Raw genomic sequence first — 23982 nt, forward strand, 5'->3', positions numbered from 1 at the left:
ACACAGGTGGATATTCTTCCACTTCCTGACTATTCAAAGTCTATCTACCATCCACAAGACCCAATGTAAAAATGAAATGCAAGACTCACCGGTTATTTAAATAGGAACAATGAAATAAGCACTCAAGAAGTTTGACAATGCAGAAAACAGGAGATATTGCTTGATTGTATAATTTCCATAAGACAAATCAATCAACAGTTCACAATCTACAAGGTGCTGAGTTCCCTAAGCGGCATGTTTTCCTTCCTTCTGATCTGTGGATTCTGACTCTTCTGGTCTATGATGTTCTGACTTCTGATGTCCATCTTGCCCCATTTTTCTCCAGTCTCCATTTCTCAAACATAAGCTTGTAATCCCTCTCTCTGGCTTTCTATTATCTGGACCATAATTGTGTTTTCTCAAATTCCATCTCTCATATACACTCCTGCCCTTTTCTGCATTGCAGCCTCCTCTCTCATAAATTCTGATTTCTTCCCAACCTTTGAAATGCCAATTTGATCCTCTCCTTAGTCCCATATTTCCTGAAGCTAAATTTCAACTGACTCTCACAAGTCTTCAAATTCCTTTCTCCAGCTTTCTGCGGATAGGCCTCTTATTTCACACATCACCGCAGACCAACTGCCACCCCTGCCCCCAGCCTTCTATCCTCCAAATCCCAGCTTCAGTTCTCCTTTATCTTGATTCTGTTCTCTTATTTCCTTACCCCGGCATCCAATTCACTCCCTGACCATCTATCTCCCAACATAAGTATTAATTTTAGCAACTAATATATGTGTGTGGGTTGTACAGAAAGGAGAAAAAAGGGGAAGTATTAAGAGAGTAGGAAAGCCAAGAAACATCACACTTCTAAAACAAAATTGTGCAATACATTGTGTTCAAATAGCTCACAAGAAGATCTTACAAATACATTTTCTATAATTTTTCTTACTTACGATATCTCAACGAGATGTGCCATAAAGGATCTTTTTTTTTCCTTTTGGTGAGTTTTAATTCAAAAGAACTTGGTTCCTCTCTAACAATTACTTCATAGAATGGTTGTTTAGAATCCATATCAGTGCAGCTGAATTTCATTTCCTGCAGGAGATATAAATGTTATTTGCTTCTACCAAAGTGTATTATTTTAAAAGCTGATTGGAACAAAAGTGTGCAAAATAAAAGTGAAATGCAAAAATGTGAATGTTAAGTTCCAGAATAAATAAAACAAATAGCATAATCTGCAAAAATTGAATAGGTTTTCCATTAAAGGAGACAAACATATGCAGTTAAATGGGAGGAGATACATATTCTCAATCATCAGTTATTTGGATGACCTGGGTAAACTCTCAATGCAGATCCACCCCCTGGCAAGGTATTACACTGGGTGAAGTCTTCAGCTTGTTGCTAGAAACTTCACAAAAGACCCTAAATAGAAACAGGAGAAAACCATTTGACCTTCGCATCTCTTCCTCCATTTAAGATTGTGGTTGATCTCTTACCCCAGTGCCACTTTCCTGCACAAGCTCCACATCACTTGAGTCTCTTAATATTTAAAAAGATATTGATCCATAGCTTGAATATACTCAGTGGCTGAGCCACAACAACCCTCTTCGGTAAAGATTTCCAAAGACCTGTGACCCCCTGGGCAATGAAATTTTTGCCCAACTTTGTCCTGAATGATTGGCCCCTTAAGTTGAAATTGTGACCCGTGATTGTGGACACCCTAACCAGGGGAAATATCATTCCTGCATTCTATCAAGTCCTTTAAGAATTTCAATGAGATCTTCCCTCATTTTCCTAAACTCAAAAGAGTGCAGGCCCAGTTTGCAGAATCTAGCCTCATATGACAACCCCCCTTCGATCCCAGGAATCAATCTGGTAAACCAGTGTTACATTCCCTCTACCAATGTATATTCTTCCTTAAGTTTACTGATGACACTAAACTAGGTAGGATTGTGAAATGTGAGGAAGATGCAAGGAGGCTTCAAGAAGACATACGACAGATTGCGAAATGGGCAAAAACTTGACAGATGCAGTAAAACATAGATAAATGTAAAGTTATCCACCAACAAGAAAACAGCAAGGTGTTGTATTATTTAAATGAAGATTGGGAAATGTTGAAGAACAAAAAGAATTGTGTATTCTTGTACACCAGTCACTGAAAGCAAACATGCAGTTAAGAAGGTAAATGGTATGTTGGCCTTTAAAGCAAAACAATTTAAGTACAGGATTGGCTACAATCATACAGGTCTTTGGTAAGACCACACTTGGAGTATTGTATGCAGTTTTGATCTTCTTAGGAAGGATTGTCTTACCATGGAGGGATTAAACAAAAGTTCACCAGACTGATTCCTGGGATGGCAGGATGGCTAAATGAGGAGAGAATACATGGATCAGATTTGTATTTGCTCGAGTTTAGATGCATGAAGGAGGATCTAATTGAAATTTACAAAATTCTGACAGGGCTATTCAGACTGGATGTGAGGATGATGTTTTCTTGCCTGGGATACCTAGAACGAGAGGTTACTGTCTCAAGATACAGGGTGAAGTATTTAGGAATAAGAAGAGAAAAACTTTCTTCACTCAAAAGGTGGTGACCACAGAAGACTGTACAGGCCAAGTCACAGAGAAAGATCAATTTCTAGGCATGAAAAGACATCAAGGGGCATGGTCAGCCATAATTGTGCTGAATGGCAGATTAGGCTCAAAGGGCCAAACAACCTGCTTCTGCTCCTATTTTTCTATGCTTCTAGCACTGATTCCAGCCTGATTCAATTGATGCCCATCCCAACAGACCACCACCTTCTTACCCATTACTGGTGCCAGTGCTCCATGAATTGAAACATATTACTTCCACACCCACCTTTCAAACTATTCGACTCTCTGAACTTGGTGACACTTTAATAATTTACTTAGCTGTCGTTCTTTCCACAACCTGAGGAAATCCTTGCAATGGCTGCAAGAGTTGTGGCCTCTGCAAGGATTCCTTCAAACTGTGGAAAGATTTTGGTTTCTATGGGTTCCTCCTAGAATAATAAATAATTACACAATGAGCAATATTGAGTTTCTTCTGGCTCATTTTTATCCATGCAATGGGCATGTACCCTTTTCAGATGCAGGAATAATGTCACATGGGAGACATCAAAGACATCCCAGCATTACATATTTGTTGAAGAAACAAGAAATCATTCTTTTTAGTCTTTTTTCTACCTGAGAAATGAACATTGAACAATCTGCACAAAAAGAGCAATATATTCACTATTGATTTTCCTTTGAATTCTAAATATCACAACAGTAAATGCTCAAAGTCTATAACAACTTAAGAAAGGACAAATGTAGTACATCAGTAGGGCAAAACCTTTCTTCAAAGCACACAATAATGCGTTCCCCATGTCTCAAGATAAATCATATCGCCCATGGAATCAACATTTTACTTCCAAAGAGCTTAACATGGAACACTCCCACAAAATAAAATGTTCTAAGATGGTGCAATTTCAATACCATGTATTTTTACTTACATGTGGTGCAATCTGAATTTCTGAAGAACTTATCAGAGAATATTTCCTGCCAATGTAAAATGTTTTTATTTCTGAAGGATGTTTAATCAATATGGATTCAGATTCCTGCCTATGTATTGCCTACAAAAGGAGAAAGAACTACTTTGTGAGGCAAAATCCAACTAATAAATCTGCCACCAAGCGATCAACAACCATCAAAATATTTAGACAGCACCTGCGTTATTGAGAAGTCATGTGGCACAACATAGATGTGGAGAACTGCAGCATCAGTATATTGTGTTTGATAAATCATTATCAAACTATGGCACGGAAACCATGAATTTCTGTCAATGACAACTCCCAGAAGAGAAAATGTTGGCATCTGTAATTCAACATGAGTTTGATGGATTGTTGATGGTTTATGTACTCTGTAAGAACGTTCCCTCACATAGAAAATCGCAAATGTATTTTCTATGTTTCGATCTGCATCTGTAAAAGAAAAATATAGATTTTCTTGCATAGAATCTTAGTATGGTACTATCAAAAAAGTTTATAATAGTTAAATTCAGGATTCAAAGCATCTAATATCAGCAATTTCATTTACTACTTAAAATTCAAGTTTAACATATCACTTCAATATAACATTTATAACAGTAAAACTGCAAGAAAGAAAATAAAAAGTTTCAAATTTGGGTCTGCCAGGAAATACTTCACAGTTTCTATAATGCAGGTCAACTTCATAAGTGTAGATGTTTATATTTGTGGGAGTTGATTTAAAAAGCTCAATATTTATTTGCACAACTGTACACAGCAGGGACAGAATAACAAAACTGTGACCTAGAGCAGCAACCTTTATCTTTTACTTGTGTACTTTTCTACTCCTGCAAGAAGACTACACACAGTGAGAGATAAACTGGTTTATTTCATTCTTTGTTATACACAGAGAATGTCACTTATGATCAAACTCACTTAATTCAAAACAGAACACTTTTGCAAGTAACACAAAATAGCTCCATTTCTCATATTTTCATATGACATAAAAACTCACCATTCTCAGAGCAATCCTATCAATTCCATTCCCCCAATCATTTCCCTGTAACTTATTTTCTCTCTTATGACTATTAACTCCAACCATCCACTTGCATGAGGGATAAGTTACAATAGTTAATTAACCTACTAAGCAGCACATCTCTGGGATGCGGGAGGAAACAGAGCACCTCAAAGGGAAAATGTACTAACACCACACAGATAGCATCAGTATCAAATCCAGGTCACTGAACCTGTAAAGCAGCATGACTACCTTCTGAGCCACTGCACCTCAATTATGGAAAATTGTACTTGACATTAAAGCTAGTATTAGTAAAGATTACATGAAGTTACTAGTTTGTTCTAAAAACCCATTTGGCTGACTAATATTTTCAGGGAAAGAACTCTGCCTTCCTTTCCCAGTTCATCTTCCATGACACACAATGTGGTGGGCCATTAACAGTTCTTAATTTGGGGATGATTAATAATGCCTGCATTGACAATGGCATCTACAGGAATAAATTAAGGACAAGATGGCTTATAATCATCTAACATTTTAAACCTGTCTTCCTCCGCAAAAGACCTCACAGTTTGCTCCTCAACAAATCTGAAGTCCGAAATCCCATTTCAGAAACTTATCTGTTTGCACAGCGATATGTTTTAGTGTTTTTTTATCTTGGTATTCACAGACAGAAAACAAAAGAAACTGAGGACTTCCAACACAATGAATGTTTGTGTTTTCCAAATTCAGAATTGGTTTTTGAATTGTTTATTTTATTCTTTCAGGGCATGTGACCATCACTGAAAGATCAGCATTTACTGAACATAACTAATTTCTCTTCAAAAGATGCTGGAGAGCTGTCTTTTTCCACTGATGCAGTCTGAATATGCTCCCAAAATGCTGTCAGGAAGGAAGTTTGAGGATTTTGAACCAGTGACAAAAGAAAACTTCTCTTAGGTCAGGATGGAAGAGAATTAGAAGGAAACTTGAGAGATGGCTGATGTTTGCTACTCTTGCTCTCCTAAGTGCTAGGGGTCACAGTTTTGTGAGGCACAGTTGAAGAAATGTTGGTGAGTTACTGCAGTGATTCTTATAGATGGCACACATTGCAGATACATTGTGCTGGTGATGGGGGAGGTAGTAAGATGTTGAAAGGGGTGCTAATCAAGCAAGCTACTTTATGCAACATGTTGCTGAACTTTTTGTGCATTAACAGCGCAGAACTCATCCAGGCGAGTGGAGAGTTCATCACACTCCTGACTTGCACCTCAAATGGTGAAAAGACTTTGGGGATGAGTCACTCATGGCAGCAACCCTCACCCCAGATCTACTCTTTTTAGCTACCGCATGTACGTATATGATCCAGTTGAGCTTCTAGTCAATAGTGACCCACAGGATATTGATGGTGGGGAACTCAAAGATGGTACAACAAAAAATCTTCAGTTTGAACTCCTTGGAATCATTTAATGACTGAACATATTTTGATAAAAGATATCAATTTTTTTTCAGTCTTTAGCAGTGACATTTTTGTATGCTAAAGGCCATTTCTTATTATGTTTCTTAACATCTTTGCCTTTTATTTGCTGTAATGTTAACATAGTGCAGATTCATTCATAATATTTTTGGAGGCTAAAGGTACTGCAAACCATCAATTTCTTCTTTATGGCACCAAAGTATCAGCAGACATAAAATGTGGGCAGTTGTTCTGTACTGCATGAGCCTTTTACAGAGATGGCCCTTCCATTGATGAACAAGATATTGATGGAGAAAATTTCTTTTATTTCAATGTAAAGTTCCAGATGTCTTCCAACCCCTTCCAATACTTCCTCAAAAACTGATATGTAGTCAGCATTAGTTTCCCCATTTGTATACAACCACTGTCAAATCGTATCTAATACTTTGATACTGGAGGCACTAACCAATCTGCAAATTTCATCAAAGGTTGAGTGGAAAATTCAGATGTCTTTCCGGTTGCCATTTTTTCAAGCATACACCATACTAAGAATTCTACCTGGACTGCGTAAGAAAATGACTTTACATCCTACTACTAACTCAGTCAAATGTTGCATACTTTTTGAGAGGTGCACGAACCTTCATATGTGCATTGATATTCTGCAATCTTTACTTTTTTTCCCATAGAACAACCCTTACATTATTTTTTTCTGTGCTCTGATGCTGAAGGTTACCATCTCCTTAGCTTTCACTTAGCAACATCAGGGTAGATATTCATACAAACACTTGCTGGTTTCCTTTTGCTTTGTACTTCAAACAATTACATTTCTTTAAATGCAATATCCTGATTAACCTAAGTAATTCTACATGGACTGGTTGATTAAAGAGAGAAAATGTCCTTCCATATCTGGACTGGTTAGCTTAAGAGAATGATCTTCCACATTTGATTCAAGAAAAGGAAGGAACCTTACGTATTATTACCAACTTTCTATGAGGATTGCTTGTAAATTCTCAAGAAAAAAAACAGAAGGTAGCTACTAAAGGGCATTAAGCCCTCTTTTAATTACTAAAGCCATAGCATCATGCAGCATGGAAACACCAAGATCCACACCAACCATCAAGCATTCATTTATACTAATCCCACCTTAATCTCCCCACATTCCTATCAATTTCCCTTAGATTCTACCACTCACCTACACGCTAGGGGGCATTTTACAGAGGCTAATTAACTTACCAACCTGCAGGTCTTTGAGATGTGGGAAGAAACAGAAGTACCTTGAGAAAACCCACAAGGTCACAGGGAGAATGTGCAGACTCCACACAGGCAGCACCTGACGTCAGGATTGAACCAGGTTAATGGACGTGTGGAGCAGCTGCTCTACAAGCTGTGCCACTGTGCTGCATTAAAGCTGCCACCATCCATTGCTTCCTTTCCTTCACTGGCAGCTCAATGCATGCTTATGGCCCTAATCACACCGTTCTTATCTGCCTCTCACCTACTGTCTTTGCTGAATTCACAGTGAAGATCATAGCCAGCTTGGCTGGAATTCCTATGGAAACTTGTTGACAGCTCTTCTTCGGATAAGGGTATTTATCTGACTGAGAGACGAAGTGAAGTGTTGGGAAGTTACATTATCAGTTTCTTTTTCATGACAACACTTCCTATGTGACTCAATCATCTTCCTGACTATAGGTCCTCGGCAATAAAGCAAGAAGCGAGTTAACAAATTAACTGTGTTCATACTTTTCCCAAATATTTAAAAATGACAAAAAAAGCTGATGGAAGTCAAATAGACTGCTGATCTGCTGGCTTTGTATTCTTCTTGACATTCTTTGATCATGATCGACGGTGATTTGCTTCCTCTCGTTTTGTGTGTTTTGAGCTGGCTTCTGAGGTCAATGTGGAAATTGTTGATATGGAGCAGAGGGTGCCTGACAGGCAGGTAGATTGAAGTGGTGTGCTCCTTTCATCACTCACAAAGAGCATATGCATGTGTCTGATACATGGACAGAGCTCAGAACAGAGTGCCTGCTTCAGTGAACTAGTGTCAAAAATGTAAGCGATGCGATCTGTCCAATGCAGATGACTGAGAGTAACTAGGACCTCAATACTAAGGATGTTGACCTGGAAGAGGACACTAATGTCATTCACTTATTCGTAAAGTCAATTTGGAGGGTTTTGCGGACACAGCATCGGTGGTATCTTTCCAAACCCTCAGATGCATAAAGGAGAGCACAGATCACTGCTGCCCAGCAGATCATGATCTTCTGCTAGGTCTGAGATCTTGTGTTTATGCTTCGAGGGCAGTGGTGAATTGCATCAATTGCCTTCGTCAAGAGGTGGCTCCTGAGATATGTAAAATGATTTATATTTTCTAGGGTCTCTCCACAAGCCTTCATTGTGAAAGGGCAGTGTGGTGCAGCAGGGGCAGATTGGTAGAGGAGCCTCATCTTGCAGATAATGAGCATAAAGTCCATCCTCCTGTATACTTTAGTGAAAGAGTCAATGGTGATTTGGAACTCAACACTGCCTATATTCTGGACGTCAGCAACTGAGATTCAGCTGACCTTGGTGCTTAAATGTAGTCACCACAGATTAAGTAGCTTCCCACTAGTTCCGATATTAGTTCTGCACCTGCAGGACATTCATTGGATGTAAGGTGTATCTGTGTGGCAAGAAAGATTAAGGAAAGTGTTGGGGCAATGACACAGCCTTATTTGTCATTAGTCTTCAGTGATATTAGCTCTGTTGCAGACCTGTTGGTTTGTATTATGGTTTGCATGCAGTCATGGGGCAAAAGTAGGATGGAGATGAAATTCTGTGAACAACTACTGTGGACAACTTCTGCGGAGTCACAGGTAGACAGGGTGGTGAAAAAGGCATTTAGCACACTGGCCTTCATCAGTCAGGGCATTAGGACATTATGTTGCAGGTGTACAAGTCATTGGTGAGGCCACACTTAGAGTACTGTGTACAGTTTTGGTCACCTTGTTACAGGAAAGATGTGATTAAACTGGATAGGGTGCAGAAAAGATTTAGGAGGAAGTTGCCAGAACTAGGGGCCTGTGTTATAGGGAGAGGTTGGCCAGGCTAGGTTTTATTCCTTGGAACGAAGGAGAATGAGGGGCAACCTTATAGAAATGTTTAAAATTATGAGAGGCATAGATAAGGTGGATGGTAACAGTCTTTTCTCCAGGGTAGGGAGTCCAAAACTAGGGGGGCATAGGTTTAGGGCAAGAGGGGAAAGACTTAAAAGGGATCTGAGGGACAACTTTTTCACACAGTGGGTGGTCAGTATATGGAATGAGCTGCCAGAGGGAGTGGTTGAGGCAGATAAAATAGTATCATTTAAGAAGCAACTGGATAGGTACATGGAGGGGTGGGGCTTTGAGGGAAATAGGCCAGACGCAGGAAATTGGGACTAACAGGTTGGGCACTGTGGTTGGCATGGACTGGTTGAGCCGGGACCTGTATCTGTGCTGATTTGCTCTATGACTCTATAACTAAATTTAAGGAGGTTGTTCCACTGTCCCTCCCAAATGATAGAGTCAAAGGTTTTTGTGAAGGCAAAAAAGACTTTGTGCCACAATGGCTTGTGCTGCTCCCTTCATTTTTCTTGGAGTTGTAACATGAGAAGATCATGTCCACTGCATCACTAGATGGACTGTATCCACATTACAATTTGGGAGCAGCTCTTATGTATGGAAAAATGTTCAGAAGGATCCTGGCAATTATTTTCCTTGTGGCAGAGTGCTGGGAGATCCTCTGTCATTACCAGAATTGGATTTGTCTCCTTTCTTGAAGATAGTCACAATTACAGCATCCCTGATGTCTGTGGGTATATCCTTCTCTTTCCAGATGCACAGTACCACTAACTAAACACTACTTTCATTACTTGCATTTCAGTAGTAATTGGTCATTAAGCCATGTGGAAAGCAATAGCATCTCCTTTAGCAAAAAAAACTGTGCATCATTATTACAAATCACATCTACCATTGAACAGAAGATAAATTAGAAGTAAATTAGAACTATGACTCTAAATGTACCTTTCAAACAAATGAAATGAGGAAGATGAATAGCTTTAACGATGTTGTCTTCTGCCAGAATATTAAATAACGGACCACAAAATTCTGATTGCTTTATAAGAATAATAGGAGCATATTCACTCCACGAGCAGTATCGATAAGTAATAGTTATTGCTCTCTTGATTTCCCATCTTAGTCCAGTTATAGCACATTCGTAAAAACCTTCACCTGGAAGGGAAATTCTAAACAAATATATAAGCATTCATGAATTTGGAATACAGAATTTAAAATCTGATAATAATACATCTGTCACAGTTTACCTAAACTGCATATCATGCTCAGAGACATCAGGTTCTATCACTCTCCATTTTGTTTCCTCCTTAAAGGGATGAAAATAAGAAGTAAAATGATAGCACAACAGATGGGATTACAAAAACAAGGTCAGGTTTCAAAACTAAATTAACTTACATCTTTGAGTCCGCACATGTCACAAGATTTTAACCTGTGATGACCAAGCTCATGAAATCTGTTAGCGTGTCCTGTGTAAAAAGGTCAAAAGGTTCTGCTTGAAAGCTTAATAGTTCAAATGTATTTATTTTCCTATTTTAATAATTGGAATGCATGCACTATTTGCATTCTCATTATGATTTACATGTTTCTGCAGAGATGGTTTTGAAAGCCAATTAACAACAAAAAGTAGTGCACACATGAAAAACAAACAATTCTAGTTCTGCAAGATTCAAGAATTGAGAAAACCTATTTTTCAGATATCAATATGAAAAAGTAAACATAGCTTAAAATATTTAAACTATGTTAATTAGTTAACTGAAGAGCATATATGCTATCCATTTGCTGTAGGATACTCAGTATATTTGAACATTTTAAAGTTAGTGCAGCAATTGATAATTTAAGGTGATATGAGATTAAAAGATTCAGTTGACCAAATAATATGTATCCTAAGATTCTAAAAGAGCTTGAGGAAAAAATTAGTGGGGTAAAGAATACCTGCATGCAGGAACAATGGGGAACTGGTAAAATTTCACGTAGTTGAAACATATAAATACACACATAAAACAAAGATCAATTTGAACACAACCAACCACTGGCTAAATATACCAATCAGTTTCTGCAAAATTATTCAAAAATTCAGGCCAACAGTGTAATGGTTAAGTATCCTTGATCCATATCTTGCACAACTTTTTAAGAAAAAACACCAACAACATTTGGGAAGTACAGAAGTAACTTACCTAATGGACTTTGACTCTCTGAAGTGTTAGTTTCGAATTCTAATGCAGGGGTCCAATCTAAGATGCATTTGAAAAAGAACTTTCAGGTGGCCACAATAAAGCATCAAGTCAGAAAACAACACAAGTACTTTTGTTTTTGTCTTATATGTAATGCCTGCCAATATTTCATAATGTAATTTAAAACAGGTCAAAATTGAATCTAAACTGTATACTAAGGGGGGCTGGCTAAAAATGTGTGCCCTCCCCAGCAATGGTTATTCCAAATTATCTTTCAAGTGGAATATATCAAATTAAATTTGCTCTTAAAAACAATTCATGTTTTAACTAATAGAAAACAATGTCAATTGTTTTGGGAACTGTTGAAAGCACATAAATTCACCATTATCTTTATTTAACTTTTTAGGCAGTCACTTGAATGCAAAAACAAATTTGTATCCTCTGGTGTGATTTTGTCAAAATGGGGAAACTTTCTGAATTGCATCTCTCACAGTTATTTAAGCTCAACATTAAATAAAATAAGTCATTGAAGTTCTGATAATCACCTGCTGATGTACCTTGGGGAAACTTGCCTGCAACTACAAGAACAAAATGGAATAGATTGTGAGAAGGTGTTCATAATTAAAGATTAAACGACTAACAAAATAAATATTGACAAAAATCCTCTTTGATCATGATAAAAATTACTGATGTTCATTTTATCCTACCACAGCTCATCTCACAAGAGCAAAAGAAAAGCAGGAGTAGGTCACCTGGCCCCACAAGCCTGCCATGCCTGTTATCTAAGCTGGCTTCAACTTCTCTTTTGTACCAATCCCCACAGCCCTCAAATCCCTGATCTTTCAAAAATCTATCTCCTTCCACCTAATGATCTATCCTCCACAAGCCTCTGGGGTAGAGAATTTCTGTGAAAAATTTCTATGCGTCTCTGTTTTAATTAACCGGCACCTTATCTTGAAACTATGACCTTTTGTTCAAGACTTTCCCACTACTGAAAGCCTCACAATGTCTACTGTGTTCGGCCCTGCCAGTATCTTATATGCTTCAATAAAATCATCCCTTATTCTTCTGAGCAAAAAATACAGACCGAAATGGTTTAGTCTCTATTGATAGGGCAATGCTCTCATCCCGACACTGCACAATTGTAACTAAGCCTCCCAATCTTTAATGTCCAACCCTCTGCAATGAAGGCAAAAATGCCATTTGCCTTCTAAATCACTTGTTGGACCAGCCTGCTAATTCTTTGTGATTCATGCACTAAAACATAGAGATCCCTCTGTACTTCATGCATTTACAGTTTCTTTCCATTTTAGATCAAGATCTGCCTTTTGATTCCTCCTATAGAAATACATAACTTCACACTTTTCTACATCAAATTCCATTTGCCAAGTTTTTGCCCAATCACTCAATCTATCTATATCCCATTGTAGGGTCACAATATTCCCTGCACAACATACCTTTCCACCTATTTTTGTATCATTAGCAAACCTGGATTCCTTACATTTCACCCCATCCTCCAGGTCATTAGTATAAAGAATAAATAATTTGAGGGCCAAGAACAGATCCTGGTGTACTCCACTAGTTACATCCATCCAACCTGAAAAAGACCCAGGTGGTGAGGATCCTTGATGATAGATGCTGCCTTCTTGAGGCAGCATCTCCTGTACATGCTGTCAATGGTGGGGAGGGCTATGCCTGTGATGAACCGCACTGCGTCCACTGCTCTCCTTACCAGGCCATGTTGCAACCAGTCAGGATACTCTCAACAGTGCACCTGTAGAAGTTTGTTAGAGTATTTGGTGACATGCCAAATCTCCCTAAACTTGTAAGAAAGTTGAAGCACTGGCACGCCTTCTTCGTGATTGTATCTCGAGGCTGGGTTCAGGACACGTCATCCGTGATGTATGTTTGAAGCTGCTTACTCTCTCCACCTCTGACCCACCAATGAGAACTGGCATGTGGTCTCCCGAATTCCCCTTTCTGAAGTCAACAATTAACTTCTTGGTTCTGTTGACATTAACCGTAAGGTTGTTGTTGCGGTGCCTTTCAACCAGATGTTCTCTCTTACTCCTACATGCTGAGTTGACTTGCGCCATAACCAACCTCTCAAAGCAGTTCATTACGGTGGATGTAAATGCTACCATATGGTAGTCATTGAGGCAGTTTACTTAGGCAGAGATTTTCTCAAACTTGCCTGGAGGAAGTCCCTAGTGATGATGAGGGAGACGTTGGGTTATGCCATTTGGTGTTGTTGATCATGGCGATCAACTCCCGAAGTGCTAGCTTGATGTCTGCCTGAGGTGGGATGTAGACTGCAGTCAGGATGATGGCGGAGAACTCCCTCAGTAGGTTGAACAGTTAGCACTTAACCACTAGATGTTCTAGGTTGGGAAGCAGAAATGGGACAGGACCCTCATGTCCAAGCACCACGACGTGTTTATCATGAAGCAGATGCTGCCACCCCTTTCTTTTCCTGATGCCGCCATCTGGTCCATACAATAGATGGAGAAACCCTTGGGCTGGAGTGCTGTGTCAGGAGATATGTGGGTGAGCCGTGTCTCTGTGAAACAGAGTACACAGCAGTCCCTCATGTCCCTCTGATACAGCAGTCTTGCTCTTATGTCTTCTACCTTGTTCTCCAGCCGACTGTACATTGACCAGAAGGAAGCTAGGGAGACGGAGTCCCATGCTCCAACGCTTCAGTCTTACCTGAAGCCCTACACAGCAACCACATTTGGAGTCTTCTCTGAAGCTTCGAGATGCTATACTTGCTTTCTGGAAGGTCGGGTCTGCTGAGTTCATCAGGTCCATGGGTGATCGTATGATCTCTGATGCATTTAAGTGGCTTAAAAGTCCATTTGTTACAGCAGTACTTCTGGCTGCAGATTCAAGCTTCAAAAGGTCTGAACGTGGATATAAAACTGTCCTACTGCCTGCTAAATGTTGCCTCTCTCCCGTGCCATTTTTATTGGGTTTATGACGATATGGGAACAGGCTTTAACACAGATTCTATTGGGTGTTATGGCTTGAAAGCATTGCACAAGGACAGGAACACTCCACGCTCTCTATTAATGTACTTGTATAGGGCCTGTAACAATAACAAATGAAATGAGAAGAAAATCTGTTTTACCAGATTATTAGGTATTCCATAGAGTTGTGATTCTGAAAAAGGATTAATTAAAGCAGGAAACTGTGTATTAGCATTATTTTCTACAACTGTAGTTATTGGATACATATCCATAACTTAACCAAATAAATAGGAAACACAGACAAAAAGAACTGATAAAAAAAAGACTTGAAAATAGATAAAGACAATGAAAAAAAATAAAGATTATAAGCTTGAGATGGGAAGAGGATCATATAAGAGCAATCTGCTATTTTTTATATCCAGGAATGCAAAAAGGGTGCTACAATATTCTCATATTTAAGGGCAAGGTATTATCACACTTGAACAGAGTTTAGATCTGCAGAAGATGAACAGTTGGCACAAAATGGAAAAGCTAGTTTTGATACTAGTTTTACCAACAGAAAAAATATAGGATTTCCCACAGCAATAAAAGGAGATAATGATCATAACGATGAGAGAATATCAGGAAATTGTGCTTTTGAAAAATGTTAATGGGAGATTAAAACTTAGCAATTTAGTGACTTCTGCATAAGCTAAGAACAGTTACACTGGAGCCAGATAAAGTGTGGGTGGAAAAGGTGCTATGGTGTACCTGGCTGATCCTAAATATCATTAAATGCATAAAAAAGTAACTGCATAACAACATACATGCGATACTGGCAAAAACGAAGAACTGTAACTTACAGACAATAACACCAGCTAACAAATTCTGTAAGAGCTAATTAATTTGTTACTATATTGTACGCAAATTAGTTAATTCTTGTGGAAGTCAAGAATGTTAGATGATGCCTCTTCTACCTATCACCTCTCAGCTTCTTACATGACTCCCTTATATCCCCCCTTCCCCACCCACCTACCTTCCCCCTCTCACCTGGACTCACCTATCACCTGCCACCCTGTGCTCCTCCCCCTCCCGACTGGCTTCTGCCCTCTTCCTTTCCAGTCCTGATGAAGGGTCTCGACCCGAAACTTCGACTGTTTACTTCCTTCCATAGATGCTGCCTGACCTGCTGAGTTCCTCCAGCATTTTATATGTGATGAGCCTTATAATGCTGCCTACAGATACAGTCCAAAAGAATCCAGCACCAAATTACAGGTTTTAGTGTTATATAGATAGCACATTTAATTTGTTTAAAAATTAGCACATCTATACCATTGGTGTGTTTCACTTTTCACTTTTCCAGAGTATGTTTAAAAACCATCATAGAAATACCATCATTCTATGAATGCAATGAGTCGTGCATATGTAGGATTATATTATATACACTTTCTAAATTAGCAAGAAGGTAAAGTAAAACCTTACTGGTGTAATCAATGGTTCCGGATCCACTTGGAGCTGCAAAACACAAACAAAACATTGTGATCAATAGAGCTGCATGATAACAACTGAAGTCTAAATTTCTGACTTCCAGTCTCATGATTTTGACAAAAACTCATGCATATTTTTCAAAATGTACATAGTAAATTATTTCAAATAATGGAGTTTGTCCAAGCAGCTCTTGGAATGACCCTTTCAAAAACTGTTCAACTCCTCAGCTCAGATTGACTAATGACTAACACTCAAGCCACAAAGAACCTGTATCCATGGTCAATAAAGCTCTGGAGACAAGGTTAAAAATCACTGTCCCAAATTTCCTGTGATAATTTTGGTGGGTGGCAGCCCACACCTATTTTTGTGCATGCACTCCCACTATTGATAAGATAAAAACATAGAAAAATAGAACTGGGTACAAGTCATTTAGCCCTCTGAGCATGCTCCACCATTCAACATGATCATGGCTGATCATCCAAATTCAATACTGTGTTCCATCTTTCTCCCCTTATCCCTTGATCACTCCAGTCCTTAGAAAAATATCCAATACCTCCTTGAAAATATTTAACACTTTGGCTTCAACTACATACTGAGGTAGAGCATTCAATAGGTTTACAACTCTGGGAGAAGAAATTTCTCCTCATCTCAGTCTTAAATGGCTTACCCTTTATCTTTAAACTGTGACCCTCATCCTAGATTCCCCAGCCTTTCTGCATCTAGTCTGTCCAGTCCTGTTAGAATTTACTACATTTCTTTGAAATCCTCTCTGAATCTTCTAATAAACCCATGTGAATATAAACCTAATTTACCCAATCTCTCTTCATACATCAGTCCTGCCATCCCAGGGATCAGTCTGGTGAACCTCCTCTATAGCAATAACATCCTTCCTCAGGCCTAAACTGCATATTATACTCAAAGTGCAGTTTCACCTTGGCCCCCTACAATTGCAGCATGACACCCCTGCTCCTATATTTAAATCCTCCCATAATAATTCCAGCACACAATTTGCTATCTTACTCACCTGCTGCCCTTGCATTTTTACTTTCAGCAACTGGTGCACAAGCATACTCAAGTCTTGTTGCACCTCTCCCTCACCCAATCTATCTGCATTCAGATAATAATCTGCATTTCTGTTATTGCCACCAAAGTGGATAACCTCACATTCATTCATTCATATTGTACTTCATGTGCCATGTACCTAATTACTCTCGCGACATGCAAATCAACCTGAAGTTCTCTGCATCCTCCTCAAAGCTTATCCTCACATTCAACTTTGTGTCACCCACAAATTTAGACATATATTTAATTCCCTCACCCAAATCACTAAAATATATTGTGAACAACTGAGGTCCCAGCACCGGTCCCTATAATACCCCACCAGTCACTGCCCACCATTCAGAAAAATACCCGCTTATTCCTACCCTTTGTTTCTTGTGAGCAAACAGATCTTTATCCATGTCAATGCCTCACCCCCAATCCCATGTGCCTTAATTTTGTCTGCTAATTTCTTATTTGCAATCCTATTGATAACTTTCTGAAAGGCCTAACAGAACACATCTATTGGTTCTTTCTTATCTATTATGCTAGTTATACCCTCAAAAAATTCCAGTAGATTTGTCATGCATGATTTCCCTTTCACAAATCCATGTTAACTTTGACTGCTCTATCACTCTTCTTCAAGTCCGCTGCTGTTACATCTTTTATAATGGACTCTTCCCTACCATTGATGTCAGGCTCACCAGTCTGTAATTCCCTGTTTTCTCTCTGGCTGTTTTATTTTAAATGTTGGGGTTACATTAGCTACCCTTCAATCCATTGGAATTGTTTTAGAACTTAAAGAATGTTGTGTAATGATACATCCACTATTTCCAGAGCCACTCCCTTAAGTACTCCGGGATGCAGACTGTTGGATCCTGGGAGTTTATCAATCTTTAATCCCTTTAGTTTCCCTAACACTATTTCCCTGTAAGTACTGATTTCATTTAGTTCCTCCTTCTCACCAGGCCCTGTGCCCCTAACATTCCTGGAACATTATTTGCATTCTCCTTTGTGGAGACAGAATCAAAATATGAATTTAAGTGGTCTGCCATATTTTTGTTCCCAATTATTAATTCCCACATTTCTAAATGTAAGGGACTTGCATTTGTCTTCACTTATCTTTTTCTCTTTGCATATCTAATGAAACTTTTACATGATAAACTTACTCTTTTGATATACTTGCACAAATTTCCAATTATTTTGTTCTTAGAAGATCCTGGCAACTGGCTGGAATATGCACATGTCTCATTTCAATATCTAGAAAATATGTTTAAACAAGCACTGCACAATCACTGCCAAGCTTGTCAGGAGTGCTGGACGCAGTTGAAGAACAGCAATGGTAACCTTTTTTTAATGTACTTTGTCAGTCACCAGCAGCCCAGGTTCTTTAGTTTGATTCTATTAGAAATCCAAGAATAAATCTGGTCCTTTCCCTTTGTTGTACAAGCCTATATGCAGAGACAGTTATTGGGCACAAATGAGTTTAGGCCCCCCTATTTTAGCTTAAAGCATTTTGTTCATTTTGCTGGATGCATTTGTCTGGAAAGCTTAACTGTAAAAGGAAAGATAGAGAGGAGGGAAGATGGAAATATAGGTAACTGGAGCCTGTAACAGAAAGAAATTAGGAACGAGTGAAGAATACAAATGGTTCAAAGCTATGGTAAGCAGTGTAAGGAAGGCAAAGACTTAGGCTATTCAATTCAAAAAGGTGGGGATATCCTCAGTTAGCATGATGGAATTGGGAAGTGACAGCCACATGTCCACCAAGGTATGTACCAATACCATCTCTCAACTTTTGTTTAAAAAGAACTCTCAGAATTTAAACAGGGCATTTACACAGATAAGAGGCTTCCAGGTGTAACATGGGGAAGACATGTGGAAATCCCAATGCTAATAATAGGTCTGTGTCAGAATAGGTGAGAGCTGCAGCAGTAAGTTGGAAAAGGCTGCTGGGCAGAAAAGAGGCCAAATTTCAGTATGCCCAGTGGGGAAAGGAAGCATTTGGGGTGATGGGTGGTTTTGTGGGGAAAAAAACACAACCTTCTATACTCTAAAAGTGGCAGGAATATGCAAAAGGCAAGATGAAAAAAATAGTTAAAAGTTAGGCCAAACAGGAAGGCATGATAAGAAGGAATTAAAGAATGTCTATGCAAAAAAATTTTAAATTTATTCCCAGTTGGGCTCCCATGTCATTCTACATTGAGACCACAATTTTAACTCCTCTTGGTGGAATGTAGGTGGAGTGGGGGCAGTTAAATGGAGCAGGCTCCTACCCAGGAGTTGAAATCCTTAATCTTTTTTGAGTTTACTTGCTATAATTTTAACTTATAAGCACCAAGGGCCACACTTGTGTCTGCAAGAATTCCCTTTACATATACAGATTGTAACTTCTGAGCAAGTATTTCTGCAGATCTCCGGCAATAATCTCCCACAACTTACATTTCTGTACCTGGCTGCTGGCTAGCATGCAATTTCTACCAAATTTGGGGAGGTTAGTAATGGATATTAAAATGAAGCTTAGGAGTTAAAATCTCAATAGTCAATATTTGGGCACATTCTTCAACCAGACCCATACCACCTGGAACTACAAAGCAAGTACTGTAGTCATTATTTTAGAGAGGGGAAATAACTGAACCAAGACCGTCAAGTGGGTAAGTTATCCTTTATATAGCACTTCATTCTTTGCAGTTGTGCTATGATTTATCCAATAATATCCCCAACACTGACATAAGGCTTACCGGCTTGTAGTTACCTGGCTTATGTCTGCTGCCCCTCTTAAATAAAGAACATTAGCTATCCTCTGGTCTTCTAGCACCCCACTTGTGGCTAACAAAGATGAGAGAACTTCCATCAGGGTCACAGCCATATCCTCCCTTGTTTCCCATAGCAACGTGGAATAGATTTCATCTGGTCTTGGGGATTTATGAACTCTTTTGTGTCCCATGACATCCAACATCCCCCATCTTAATACTGACCCTGTCACAGATTATAGCATACCCTCCCTGAATTCACTATCTTCCATGTCCTTTTCTATGGTGAATACAGATGAGAATTTCATTAGGGCCTCATCCTCAATGCCTGCCTCCACACATAGTTAACCTCTTTGGTCGTTATGGGGGCCCTCTCTTTCCTAGTTATCTTTTGCTCCTACACATATATTGCACATTAGACAATAGAAATTTTGATCATTGTAAAATTGCGTATAGGATAATTGGATCTAGCCTTGGAAATCCACTCGTAAGGTGCCATGAGCTACAAAATTTTAGGAAGATTAAAAAGCAGTAGGCCCTATCCACCTTGGCATAAGTTCAACGATCTTTTTTATTTCTACTTATTTTATTCAGAAACATGCCCCTTTGAGTCTATTTATACTTTCAAGCTCCATTGTACTTCATTTATCTTGGTTAAAAAGACAATCGTAGGATTTATTATTTATCTTATGAATTTGGTTTATGGTATCCCATCCTTCCCAAAAATAACAGCCCGGAGAGGTAAGCAACCAAACGGCCCATACTTCTGTCATCATGAACAATTACAGATTCTGATCTGAGTCCACACTCTTCAACCGTGTCGTCGTCCTGCAGTTGTAGGTGACGATACAGAAGTCTCATGCGCTCAGGGGTCCAACGCATCGCCTCCGAGGTGGTCCTTTCAATCTCAGAGATCAAGCTAACTTTCACATCCTCTATCGTGTTGTTCGGCTTCACCTCCACCGTGACCTGGCTTCCATCCACAAGCGAAATCGTTAATTCAAAGGAGTTTGATTCATCGCCATCGTCGCTCATTCTTATGTATAGCAGTGAGGAGCATTCGCTCTGAAGAAAAACGGACTATTGTTTTATTTACCGCGCGGCGCAAGAGGCTTCCCCCCGCCCATTCCCGCGCCTTCCCGGCGCGTTCCCCGAGCCCAGCCCCGCGCACGCGGCCCAGCTCGCGCCGCCAACCGCCAAATAGTGGCAGGCGCCGTCGGTTATTTAAATGAAGGGAGCCGCGCTCCGGCGGAGCCAAGCCATGCCGAAGAGAGGCAAAATAAGGCATGTTTGCATCATTCTATATTGAAAACAATACGGCAATAAAAGTTACATATAAATATCATTTAACCTCATTGAGACGAACCGTGTTCACTTCTTCCCCCTTTCAACTCCTTTATTCTAATGGGGCGGTTTGCCCGACTGTCACTGAAGAGAGAAGTTTGGGCAGCCCGGAGGAGGCCATTGGGAACCATCCAACGGGAGCTGGGGCTCTGGTTCCACTAAGTCAAATATGCCAGTTGAGGATGTCATCTCCAGTTTGCTGCACTCCACATAACGTCTAGATTTGGCGTAAGAGCACTGTTGCAACGTAGAAACTAACGTGAAATGTGAAGAATTAGCATACCATGTTCCTGGGAGGATCTCACGTCAGAGTGGTGGGTGAATTGACTCCAGATATGGTGGGTAAATCTACCCTCACTAAAGACGAGTTCATAAAATCATCCAATCAAATCGTTTTGGTGACTATCCTCCCAGGGTGGTACTAATGCTTGAAAGGTCCTTAAATTGTGAGGTTTTAATGCGCTAAAGCAGGGCTATATAATCTGCCAAAATTAGAGGAGTTAATCTTGCCAAAATGCCATATTGCGATGAGTACAAGAAAGTAACCCCCCCCCCCCCCCGCAGAAACAAATTGGTCAGGAACAAATTGGAAAAGAGGCATACTCTATGATTGTTTGAAGAACAACATGCCAATATAGGGATGATTGCCCTCTTGTGAGAAGAAAGGCATGGCTGATGCAAGAGCAGTAGCCATCTGATGTCTGAGTGGTTGCATTGCTGCTGCACAGTACAGACTGGGGCAATGCTATTCTTTGGAGTGTCAAGGAATTAACCATCAAAAACGACAGCAAAAGTATTCGGAAGGAATTAGATGACACAGACCCTTTCTCCAAAACCAGTTGTAACTTCATGAACTTGGGAGATCAGCAAAGTTAAGTGTTATCACACTTAAAACAAGATGGTTAAATGAATTGTGCCCTGGTTCAGTAATCATATGCCATCATATGTTTCTTGACCAAGAAGTTAAATCACTTGACAAAACACATTCATTGTATTTGAGCCCTATACATATGCCAGCACAGTGTAGTCACTCATCGTGAGAACTTTCTCCCTATTGACAATAAAGGTTAACATTAAAAAAAAGGAAATCCTTTTTATGAAAAAGCTATTATTGCATTTTATGTTAGTTCTGGAGAATGGAACTTAGAATTAAAAGGTTTCCAAAATAATTAACAATTTAACCCGGAAAATACTGGAAGCGCATAGTAACTGCCATTATTCATAAATAAAAGAACTCTGCATTTGTGGCAAGGAAGAGCTAAATCTCGTGTCTTGTCACAACTGCTAATTGAATTGTGCTGCTCCACAGTTAGGGAATGCAAACTAGATATACTCTCACCATGAATGTTAAGGACATAAGACACAGGAGCTACAGTAGGCCAATTGATCTCTGAACCTGCTTCACCATGCAATAAGAAATTAGGATCATGGCTGATCCAATCTTGACCGCACACTATTTTCCCACTTTTGTCCCATAGCCCAGACTCCCTTGTAGTCTAAATGTCTCTCTGGAATAAAGAATTCCAGAAACTCATAAAGCTCTTGTAGAAGAAATTCCTCTTCATCTCCATCTTAAATGGGAAATTCCTTATTCTGAAACAATGCCTCTTAGTTCTAGGAATGATCCTCTCAGAATCCATTCTGCTAACGTTCCTCAGAATCTTATATATTTCAATAAGATCCAGTCTCATTCTTCTCTGAGTATGAACCCAACTTGTTCAATCTTTTTTCATACATCAGCTCCTTCATCCCATGTATAAGTCTAATGAACCTACCTCAAATGCAAGAATATCACTCCTTAATAATGGAGCTACGCCATTGTGGTAGTAAGCACCTTCTTGAAATAATGCAATTCTTTTGGTGTTTTTGGGTCAAGAGTTCCAGGATTGGTATGAATCCTGGAACTCCTAAGGTACACATGTTTATTTGAGGATTGAACAGATTGGCAATCCAACTCTGAATGCCACTCATGTGAAGTAAGTATTATTTTAAACATACATGACCAGATACTGACGTTTTCAGTCAGACACATGAGAACATAAATTAATTGACAACTTCATTTCTGTTTAGATTGCAACCAAGCAAGTCTCTACCAGTGTTCCTTTTAAAATGCAGAGAATTATATCTTGTGGTTTTATATGTTTGAGGACATAATGTGCTTGAAATCATTTTTAACTATTATAGATCCCAAAGGCTCAATATCCAAACACTACCTCATCAATTATTCAAAAATATCCAGTACTTTACAAATTAAAGTTTAATTATTAAAATAATGCACATTTGGAAATGCACACTGCCCCGTTTAGCTTTTCAATTGACTATAATAAAGCACACAATCTTCATAGTTTTCAAATTAAGTTACTGAAAGATGTTAAGTTTCAACATATTTGTTTGTCTGATATGCTGTGCATAACATTTCCCCTCTCCACCTTATCTTGGTTATATTTATAAATTATATTTTCTGAACTTAATGTAAAAGTTTACAAAAAAATTTACAGATGAGACAGGAACCACCAAAAATACAGAAGGCCACTACTGAGGCAACTAACTATAGTAAAATTTCGATAATCTGACATACGATTTTTCAATATTTTTTTAAAATTTTATTTACAGCGTGGTAACAGGCCCTTCCAGCCCAACGAGTCCGCACTACCCATTTTAAACCCAAATTGACCTACCCGTACATCTTTCTTAGAACGTGGGAGGAAACCGGAGCACCCAGAGGAAACCCACACAGACACAGGAGAACGTACAAACTCCTTACAGACAGCGACGGGAACCGAACCCCGATCGCTGGCGCTGTTATAGCGTCGCACTAACCACTACGCTACCATGCCGCGTCGAGAAATTTTGATAGTTCAGCATCTGGTTTATTCATTATTCTGGAATGTGAGCCGGGTTTCCAGTGTGCAACAGGGGTGTATAGCCAGAGATAGCGTTCCAGAGTCCAGCCAAGGCCAGAGTCTGGACTGTAGGCCAGCTGTGCAGCCAGAACTGGGGTTGGGGTCCAGAGCATCAAAAGTCAGCAACATGGTAGGTTTGCAACAGGACTCGGCATCCGAAGTTCTTGCACATTCAGAATCAGAATCAGGTTTATTATCACTGACATATGTTGTGAAATTTGTTGTTTTACGACAGCAGTATGGTGCAAGACATAAAATTACTATAAGTTACAAAAATAAATAAAAG

The sequence above is a fragment of the Pristis pectinata genome, chromosome 17 (assembly GCF_009764475.1).
Source record: "Pristis pectinata isolate sPriPec2 chromosome 17, sPriPec2.1.pri, whole genome shotgun sequence".
NCBI lineage: Eukaryota > Metazoa > Chordata > Chondrichthyes > Rhinopristiformes > Pristidae > Pristis > Pristis pectinata.